At 37.2% G+C, this 11,283-nt stretch overlaps 1 protein-coding gene across 4 annotated transcripts in view; it reads left to right on the forward strand.

Annotated features, from left to right (window-relative positions):
- Positions 1-11,283, forward strand: part of LOC118428412 (BAI1-associated protein 3-like) — a 94,827-nt gene that overhangs the window by 1,059 nt on the left and 82,485 nt on the right. The window lies entirely within an intron of this gene.

Here is an 11,283-nt window from a genome sequence, read left to right on the forward strand (position 1 = left end):
AGACGGTGTACATTTTTGTGTGTCAGTGTTTCTGTATTGCGTGTCATTGCTGATGTCGTGACAAAAGGAAAAGCCTGTTTTCTTTACATCTTGACACATTGATCTTGGGATGCGTGTTGACACAACAAAAGGAGCTTTGCCATACCCACCTTTTGAGGGAACCATTGATAACTTAATACATTTTGCTTCTGACTTTGTTGTGGCATAATGGGGTCATTGCTGGGCCAAATGACATTGCCAAGGTGACAAGGAAGTAAATCATAAACTAGTGGACGTAGCCATGGTAGTGAGTACCTAATTTGAAGATTAAATGAAGTAAAAGATAAGAAAATTCCACAATATCCATTTAATGTCAAATAAGCTCACATTCATTGATGTATTTTTCTGATGTCTGGACTCAATTTTGAATGATTCCTTGGTGTTGTTTTGGTTCACAAACCTTTGGTATGTTTACAACACACTGACTGCCAAACACCATAACATTTCAAGCTTGCTGTGACTGTGACATGAATGGTGATTTCACTTGTAAGAGAGGCTGCATGCATTTTTCTGTGAGGAGTAGCAAGCTATTTTTATTCACTGTTGATATTTGCTGGCCCACCTTAAAGCAACATGAAGTGTTGTCAGAGAATAATTCTACATAGCACACTTTTCTTATCCTGAATTCATTTAATTTCATTGTCGACCATTGACAGATTTTTTTTGTCAAACACCAGATTCTATCCTGTTGTGTCAGCAATTCACAGACTAGTTTTGCCACACACACAAACCATTCACAAAACCTTTCACAATAACATGTCAACATACCAATTTTAAGATTGCTGGAATTGCTAGGATCCCCCATGCAGACCCTCTTGTATTGCTGGATTCTCTAATATTGCCATTTCTTCTGAAAATGTATCAATTAGGCTTGCTGGGAGACTAGATCTTAATTGAGTATCTAATTTTTTTACAAGCATGACTTTGTACTTTTGTTTTTCAATGTAGATTCAGGCTTGACAAAAGAGGCCCTTCCGGTCTAACAATCATTAGAGTAGACTTGACAGGCTGGGAAATGATTACATGAAGATAACAGGACTGACAGATTGTTGAAATATTCATGTCACTGCCTCTTGACTGAGGACATCATTCAAGTACCTTGTTGCTTGCAATTCATTTTACTGTCACAACACTTCAGTCTTTACTGGTATCATGTTAATCAGCAACAAGTGTTTATTGGCAGTTGATTTAACAAAAGATTTAGCTTGAGACACCTCATGGGCATTATGATTTTCATACAGCTAGAAATACTGTAAATGCAGAAACTTTCGCAGTGGTTTAATGTTTGCGGTTTCCACGGTGGCTGATTCACTGCAAATTAAAAACCACCGTGAACATTTTTCCATGGCAGTTAGAGACTACAGTGCATGGTGCTACTGCGAACTTAAAACCACCGAAAAAAGTCCTTTTTCCCGCTGCCGCGAAATTAAATCCCCACGAACTTAAAATAAATTTACAGTACTTCTCACAATGACGTATCATTTGCAAATCAACACAGAGCCAGGGAAGTCAAACTTATGGTGATTTTGTTTGCTGCCATTGGCAATGGTGAGTGCTAAGTGCTAAGTGCCAAGCTGGAGACTTTTCCAGAATGCAGGAAATGAGTTTTTGGTCGTAATGCAGTGCTCTGGGCAATATTGCTCATCAGACCACAGTCTTGACCCATGAGATGAAGTTCAGACTGGATGGTACCAGGCATATGTAGTTCTTAACTTTTCTTTCTAAAGTGATTGCCTTGGAGATAACATCAACGCTCTTAATTCTGCCCTACATGTATGAATAATGTCACCACATGAGAAAAGTACATTAAATTTAAAGTGATTTAAAGACAATACCAATGCAGCATCAGTAATCCTAAGGTTTATACATTTTAGATATTTCAGTGTTCAAGACAATCCTGAGAAGGCCTCAAAAGGAGTAATTTTTTTTTATTGCACCCAGTGGAATTCTGAGAGTTGATGTTACTTGTATGACATTTACAGTGTCTGAACATGCGCAGAAGAAAAACTGAGACATGCAAGTTGCTGGCTTAATCTTCAAAATATAGCTAGCTTGAAGTTTTAGATGTTTGAATTCCAGTGTGTTATATTGCGCATTACCAACCTCAAAGACTTACTTTTCTACAAGATACAATCATCATATTCAACCCCAGGAGGCCAACATTTTAATCTGCTGTAGTGCGTCCTATGGGATACATCGGAGAGCACTCGTGTACAGTCAATAACCAGATAACATCTCATCCTTTTGAAACAGTGTGACATCTGAAATTACGACCATTCAGACTTTCTATGATAAACGTATGTCAATAAATAACTCCAATAATAAGGCTGTTTATCATTGATGGGGCCTGTTGACAGTGCTTTAGGGTAGGCAGAGTTTAAATATTAATTTCATAACTCCACACTGAAAGATTTAAATTCATGTCTCCAAATTGATTTCAGCTCTTCACGTACATGTATAGAAACTAAAAAAATCTTGACATACAGATATTAAAATCAAGATAGAGGCTGGAGTCTGTGGTGTTGATGACAGTTTTTGACTTGTTTGCTGTTGGTTTTCTGCACGGAATTTGCTGTTCATAAACTATCTTGGCAGTTATGAAAATGTTATGACACATATGCCAAACAACCAAAGTATGCAGTCAATCTGCATTCTCAAGACTATACATATTAACATCTTATACCTTCCAGCGACAACTATTTTCTTGTTCATTTATTGTAATTATTTTCTATAGTGGAAAGTATTGCTAAGTTAGTTCCAATGGCAGAGACATTTGGATTAAATTTTGTGATACACACTTGAGTGCAGCTCTAGTATTTTGATCATTCCATTCCAGCCATAACAATCTGGGCAAAAGCCCGTAACTACTTTTTTCCTTGTCGCTAACATAAACACAGTATGTTATTACTATAACTTATGTAAACAATAAATATTTTCCTTTGAGGAACAAGTTAAATTGTTACTACTCAAATGCCCAGTCATACTCCTCATCACTATAATTTCCCACCATCTTTCCAGGTTTAGACAATGTGCAGCTTCTTCAGAGTCATGCGGTTCAATTTTGCAGTTTAATGGTTGATGAAGTGTTATACAATGTTGGTACAGTCAAACCTGCCCAAGACGACCACCCGGGGGACTGGGCAAAAGCGGTCAATTTGGTCAGGTGGTTGGTTAGAACTTCTATAGAAGAATATCGACTCACAACATGCCTGAGACATACTTTAAATGGTTTTTGTTGTGTTTAATGGCAAATAGCAAGTACACGCACATGGATCCACTGCTGCTTTATTTGAACAAAACTTAATGGTAGTCAAAATCCAATGCAAACTGGCCGAATTTGGCACAAAATAGCGCTAGTTATCATTGAAAATCGATGACACCTCAAGATTTGAAAATAATGCGGTCGTTAGGGATTTGGTCTCAATTTTTGGCGGTCGCGTTGGCCAGGTGGTCATTGTGAAGAGGTCGCTAAATGCTTACATCAATGGGGAAAATTTTTGGGATCGAGAAAAATCAGTCGTAATGGCCAGGTGGTCGCTAAGAAGAGGTGGTCGCTTGGGCAGGTTTGACTGTATTTGAATGTTTTTGCGTACTCACTTGTGTATATTGAACTTAAACCTATTATAAACTCCATGAATCATAGCTAAGTCTTTCCAATCTACTAGAAAAGTAGAGCTATCAGATCACATTCAGGAACATTTGATGTCATGCTCACAATGTTTTAAAGCACTTTAAAACTTTGCTGACATTTCAAATGGGATCATGAAGTCCTCTTAAGTTCTTATCTAGTACAGATGGAGTTATAGCCCCAAGACAAACACTGCCAGAAGGAAAATGTAAATACATTTGTCTCTATGCAAACCTGCCTCAAATCCACTTTCAACTGGGTGTAAACCTAGCTTCGTGTTTTCAAAGACTTACGAGTGTATGGAAGTTAAAGGCAGTATTTTGATTCTGTGGTTTGGCAAGTGATGTTAGCATTTATGAGCGAAGACAGTGACTGACACTGATGATTTAATGTACTGTACTGAGGTCGTCTTTATCTTGTGTACTCACAAGGTTTGCACAACCCTGAAAACACTCTGAAAACAAACTCGGGAATGGTGTTAAGTGAAACATTGACAGCTCTGTATTTTTACTGCAAAGTGTAAATATGCACAAGACTGCATTTTGTTAAAGTTTAATTTGCTGCAACCATTTCCAATAAGGCCAGTCAAAAATATTTGGTGTGATTAAAAAGTGTCAACCAAATAAGGCTGAACATTGTCACTAAAAAATGCTGTTTGCATGAATTTTCCAGCTTATTCCCTCTTCCCCAAGGCCTGGCCTGTAAATGAACATATCAGTCATGTTAATCACGTTTTGAGACAGAAGCTGTTTACATTTCAAAGTCTAGTCTTCAGGCACTTATTTCGCTGAAGTCAGTCCACTCAGTGGGAGCAATAATAGCTAGCCATTATGACCAGTAGGCAGTTTTGTAAATCTTTACTTTCAAGACTGCAAATCCAAATGGTCTCTCTAACAGCTAGCTGCTCTGTGTAATGGCTAACTCAGTCATTACCTGGTGTTTATCAATTTCAGCATTCAGTTTTAGTTTCTTCAGTTGGCCTTTGAGGCTGTTGGGGCAGTGAGTGTTATCCATTGTGTCAAAGGCACGGTGTTGGAAGGTAGAGCCCTAGAACCCTCCCCTCACACCGCCTTTTCCCACCCTTAAACTGTGGTACCAATTTTTACACCGGGTGGAGTGAGGAAAGTTTCCCAAGGGCACAAGATTGGTAGTTTGACAGAAAAATGAGCCCAGAGCCTCTGGGTTAGGGACAGTTGCCACAATCACCTGAGCCTCACTCCTTCATGTGCTGTCATCATATTTGATAAAGTATTATCAGTCTTTGAGATAGCAAGATAGCAAAATGATATTCAATACAAACAAGTAATATTATGAATGAAACACTACATGCATACTGCATCTCTAATGACATGTATACCCAATGATTGTCACAAAGAATGGAAATGGTTTACCTGACTGTTATGAGCTACAAAGTGATAAAACCTGACCTTTTATACAAAAACAATTCTTACTTTTTGTTTAATGTCCATACAAAAGATAACAGTAAATGTTTTAACACAAATAAAGCACAGGTCGTTTATCATTGCAAGCACTACATGTAAGTCCACTTTAGGAAACAGGATCAGAGGTTAAATCAATATTATGATTAATCATTCCGCTCATAGGTTCTAATCTAACTTCCACTTGACCATAGATAATCTTGTTCTGTACTGACAGAAACATATCCTAAACACACTGACTGAGGGCAATTTCTGGACATGGCTGTTTTGCATTGCACATGATAATACATGGTACAATGTATGACTGCATGAACACTGTTTCAACTCAACGAGCCTATACATTTGTATTATAATACTGTAACAGTGGGGTTCAAGCTCCGCCAAACATTCCAAAGGGTCCAACCTTCTGGCATAGTGGTTAGTGGTGTTGGGTTGGTGAGCTGGCAGCCCAGGTTTGGTGTGGGTTCGAATCCCTGGAGCCAAGAGACTGTTTCTACTCGCCTCTTACAGTTCCATGCATATAAACTGCGATAATTAGATTGTACATTTGTTCATCATTACCCCAATTCAGTAACAAGAATAGCAGTACATCAGTTTCTCTTAGTGGTATCTCTTGACTTAAAGATCACAAATTGAAACATCATTCTACACATACTGTAGGTGTAACATTTGCTTACTTTTATTCTTGACACACACATATCAAAATTTAATAAGTTCTATTAAACAGATGACAAAAATCTGTTTTGTTTTGTGAAGTGGAAACAACCAAACAGTCGACCCAATTCTACCAATGAACTGACCTCATTTAATCAATCAAAAATTTATAACAAATCAATTATTGATAGGCAATAAGTTTTTAATGCTCTAATGCTCAATAGAGATTTTGTAGGATAAGTACAAGTGGATCTAAACTGACATTTGATATGTCTAGGTATTATTGATGGCTGAGCTGATTCAATCCAAAAGACAATTATAATAATTTTAATTTATTCTTTCAACAAGTTTTATATCATTGCAACATATACAATCTTGAACTAAGTAATAAAAGAAGTTGATATTAACTAGTAGGTGCAGAAATTTTTAACAGCCACACAAATGATTGTCAGTAGTTTTAGGAAAATTATTTTTATTACCATCATGACATTTTGTTATAGCTAGCATTTACTTGTAATGGCTTTGAAAAGTGACATAATCATGTTGCTCAGTAATACTAGTCTTTAACGAAAACATCTGGGACTTGGTTTTGGGCTTCCCGTGAAATACGTCTAACAGCTTTCCATTAGTTAATGGTCACCTCTTTTCCTCCTCCTAAGCTGCCATTACTGAGGAACTAATGGATGCTGACGACACTTTTCGAATAGAAAATGACTTTCAAGAATAGCGCTGTTGCTTAAGGAAATTGAATGTAAAATGCGGAGGCCATTGGATTTAAGGTGGAAAGGAGCACAGAATTAACATAAACACCAGGAGAAATGCTTCCGTGCCAAACATAATTGTCAAAAAGACTAAAGAAGAAGACTGGTTTTCTGGTGAAATGAGGTCTATCTTTAAGTCCAGAAAGGAGTGATGCCTACCACTAACACCTTAAAGAAAAGGTAGAAGAAACACTTTTTTTTATTTGATATTATTTTAATAGTGTGAGTCCAAAGAGACTTGGAATTTAAAAATAAATTATTTTCCAATGATCTGTACTACTAACAATTTTTTTTCTGTGATTGTTGTTCAGCCATCTACCATTAGTAATCTTTTGAGGTTATGTTTCATCCCTAGTCCTCAGCTACGACTTTCCAAAATGCCATCCTCCAAAGTAGCTTAATATGGGATAAGTATATCAAGGAAAAGCCTTCATTGATGACTACATGTGACTTGATCCTGTATTTTTCTGGGTCCTGTTAAAATGGGCTGCGGAGCTTCAAAGTTCAACTGAAGCTACGGTAACTGTTTATCATCAAAGTTGACAAGTTCAATCTTCTTAACATGATTAAGTGTTCAATCTAGGTAAATGGCTCCGAAGTGGATACTTGGGGCAGAACTAACAGTGCCCTGTACACTCTAAGGACATTAAAAGACTGCCCCGGGTGCCCAGTGATTCTCTGTGTAATGAACTAAGGATAAAAGGGTTTCTAGACTGTCTCCTGCGTAATCCTATATCCACCCTAAGTGACCCCGTCCAGTCCATCACCACAACATACATGTACATGGAAGTCTTTCCACGGCTTAAATGAGACTTACCAGTAATATAATGGAACCTTTACTGCATGGGATCTCAGGGCTCGAAATACTTTTTTCTGCATACCTGCACTGGTGCAGGTAACTCTGAAAATGACCTGCACCAGACAAATTTTACCTGCACCACTCTGAATTTGGGAAGTATATAATATTATATATTGGATCCTACTAAAATTGTTCAGGAGCCATTACTATTTTTTCTTCTATACTTTATAGGTGGTAACAGTCAATGCAGCTAATAACAATCCACATACACCTACATTATACATGTATGACATTTATGTATAGACCCAGTACATGGACCAGTACAGGTTAGGTACAGGTGGACACCAGAAATACCTGCATAGCTCCAATTTTACCTGCACTAACCTGCACAATAAGTAGTATTTCGAGCCCTGGATCTGAACCACAGCTGAGCGCTAAAAATAAAAAAAAGAATTTTTACAATGTTTCCGAGGTTGTAGTATTCTTCTTTGTAAAAAGTGCACATCTCTCAAAGTAGAGTTTTACTTTTAGATGGTCAGTACTTACTTAAAAGCCAGGAAATAGGTTCATCTACATTCAGGGGTATTGTTTTTGGTTGTGTATATTATGTGTTTATATCTATAACTCAAGATCCTTTTGAATCAAACTCTAGATCTGTTCGATTTGTGTATATGGGTAGTTGTATTGTACATGTATATTTGTAATTACAAACTTTGAAGATACTTGGCAATTTTGGGCAACATATTCAGGTACCAAAATTACCTTTCCTGAAAGTACTGTCCATAGACAACTGGCCTGCTTGGTGAGGTCAATGACCTCAATTTGGCGCATCGAGGAGACCTTGGACATGCTGGGCATCAATTGTTATATTGCAAAATAAGGCTGGAGCAGTGGCATTAAGAAATTTATCAAAACTCCACATATTTCATGGAAGTAGAAGGTGTTTGATTTCTTGTTTCAAGAAATAGAAACACAAAGAAGTAGAAAGATACATTTGTAATTGCAACGCCATGTTTTTTTACCGCGTAGACCAACTTCTTTGCAGTTGACAAACTTTAAACTTTTTTCACAAGCGACTTTCTCAATCATGGTATGTTTACCTGTAGTAATTGGTACTGTACTGCTACATCCATTCCATGTCTGGCTGTTTTGATAACAAATTTTACAACCTAGATTTTCACCTGCACTGCATAAAATGTCCATCTTACTTACCATGTAGCCATCAATAAGGATGGAACATGCATGCACTGATTTGATAAAAGCGATGCCTATCATTACCATTGTCTGAGGTGCTACTTCCATTTGTAAACCTGGGAGACAAAATCCCTGTAAGGACACTGCAAACCTGTGATACTGTCAGGAAAGGACCACGTGAGTAACAGCTCACAGATTTTGCCCTGGGCATTTACTAGCAAAGATTACCTAGGTGTGTACTTCATGTGAACTCTTTAGACTTGTAACAATTCAACAGGAAATATTGACACTTCCTATGATTGTGTACATGCCACTTGATATTCCTTTCAATGTTGGGAAGACATTTCATCTCAGAGTGAGGAATATAAGAAACAGCTGTCATAAAACTTTGGGAGCAATATATCTTCATCCAGTAATATGTCTCTTTAGATTTGTAGCCCCTGTTACATACAATGTGTACAGAAACTTAACCTGAAGATGTCTGTACTCATATGATATAGTATTGATTCATTTTTCAGAAATCCAAGTACAATTTACATTTTCTAGCTGGGCTTCATGTAGCCAAAAATATGTGCTATGCGAGTTGAAATATTTACAGAATCATGACTGTATCCCACTGGAAATGTCAACTTTAAAGATGAATATCCAGAGCTCAGAACGTAATAACAACTTGCACTTGCAGTGTTCAGAAAAAAATGAAAGAAAAGTAACAAAATTGCATACTTGGATTCAGATTTGGTATGTTGAATGACATATTGTATCTAACAGAGAAAGGCAGTTGGTAGTCATTGCAAACTGGGTTGCAAAGAGTCATTGACTGAACTTTACTCAGCAAAATTATGAGATTATATCACACAAAATATTGCTGAAATCCTTTACACTCTCATGTTAGAATTAGAACAGATAAGAACATTGTGTGCTAGCTTACTCTTGTTTGGAAATATTGCAACAGTCTGTCTTCTGCACAGTTGTTATTAACCCTCTCAGCACGTCATAAAATTTTTTCCTGTATACCATATACGACATATAATTTCAGTCTATATAGGTGTCAATTAGTACTTTTTGTTAATTATTATTACAGCTGCTATGTAAGGAGTAGACTAGGAAAACTATATATTTCTGGAAAGCTCACAGACTGGCCTTTCCAATAAAAGCAAAATAAACATCATACCATCAATCAGATAGTAGTAATAGTAATAACAATAAACAAAAACACAATATGCAAAACAAAACAAAAACATGTCTCACAAAATAAAAAGTCCATTCAGGGGCAAAAACATACTTTATTTATCCTGAAACTACACAGAAATACATTATAATACAAGAGCAATGCTGGTATTATGTGATGGGCATCAAACATCTTCACACTGCTCATCATCTTCATCGATGTTGTCACTGCTGGATGCTGGGGAGAAAACCAAAATATAGTTTATAATAATCACATGTTTTGTTGTTGAACAATTGTATTGTTGTATTATCATGTGAAATTGTTGTTTTGTTGAGGAAAAATTGTAGTAATATTATTTAAAAAATAGTACAACTTCCAACCACTTTCATTTATATGTTCACATAAGTATAACTACAAGCTCTGACAATATCTAAAAAAAAAAAATTTGAAAAAAAAAAATTTGAAAAAAGTAAAACAGAACAGGTTTTGCTATCGCAAACCTGTAAAATGCAGCTAGATATTAGCAGTACGAAACCGCAAACCTGGCATGAAGAGACTACAGCCAATATTCAACCAAAAAAACCCCGTTGTTTACCTTGTTGTTCGTCACTTTCCCCGCTGGTGGGAGCCTCCACTAAATCTTCATTATCGGCCGACGAGGCCCCTGAAGCACTCATGATTATCTAGCGTCTGGATTACGTTCAAATAAGGTTTGAATGAAGTCAAAATGCTGTATGTTTTCTGATTGATTGGTTCTCTTACAATTACCAGCGTTCTAGTTGTGGGATTCGTCATGATGGTGGGCAGGGAGTTCAAAATCCAAAACGTGACGTACGAAGCCCCGTACGTGGCTTCTCGCGGTTTACGGGAAAGCCACGAAAATGGCTTTTCGTGCTGAGAGGGTTAATATACAATAGTAGGGGAACACTGTGCGAAAGGGTGTCATTTCCGGACGTTTCTATGTTTGTATACATCCGGATCGGGACCGTTTCTGGATATATCCGGACAATATATTGACGAAATCTGACATGACTCCCCTACGTTTTCGGATAATTTCAGGAGTCCGGAACGGGACCATTTAATTCCTGCCTCATATCCGGATTTCCAGTAATGGAACGTTTTCGGACTCTTTGGAGACAAAACACGTTCCGAATATTTCGTATATATCCGGATAATTTCAGGAGTCCGGAACGGGACCAAATAATTACGTCTCATATCCGGATTTCCAGTAATGGAACGTTTTCGGACTCTTTGGATACAAATCACGTTCCGAATATTTCGTATAAATCCGGATAATTTCAGGAGTCAAGAATAGACCATATAATCATGTCGCATATCCGGATTCCAAGAAATGGTACGTTCTAGGACTCTTTGGAGACAAAACACGTTCCGAATATTTCATATTTTCTGAGCGCGTTCGGGGCTATTACGCCCCGGAAATGTTGCATAAACTTAAGATATACTGAAACATCATAGGAACAGTACAACACATTATTTCAGAATATCCAGTAACTTTATGATCATGCTAAATACTTAATATTTAACGTTTCCTGTCCGTTTTTACCTAGTTTTACCCACGCCTTTTTAGCGACAATTCGACA

This window comes from Branchiostoma floridae, chromosome 13 (genome assembly GCF_000003815.2).
Source record: "Branchiostoma floridae strain S238N-H82 chromosome 13, Bfl_VNyyK, whole genome shotgun sequence".
In the NCBI taxonomy this organism is placed as follows: domain Eukaryota; kingdom Metazoa; phylum Chordata; class Leptocardii; order Amphioxiformes; family Branchiostomatidae; genus Branchiostoma; species Branchiostoma floridae.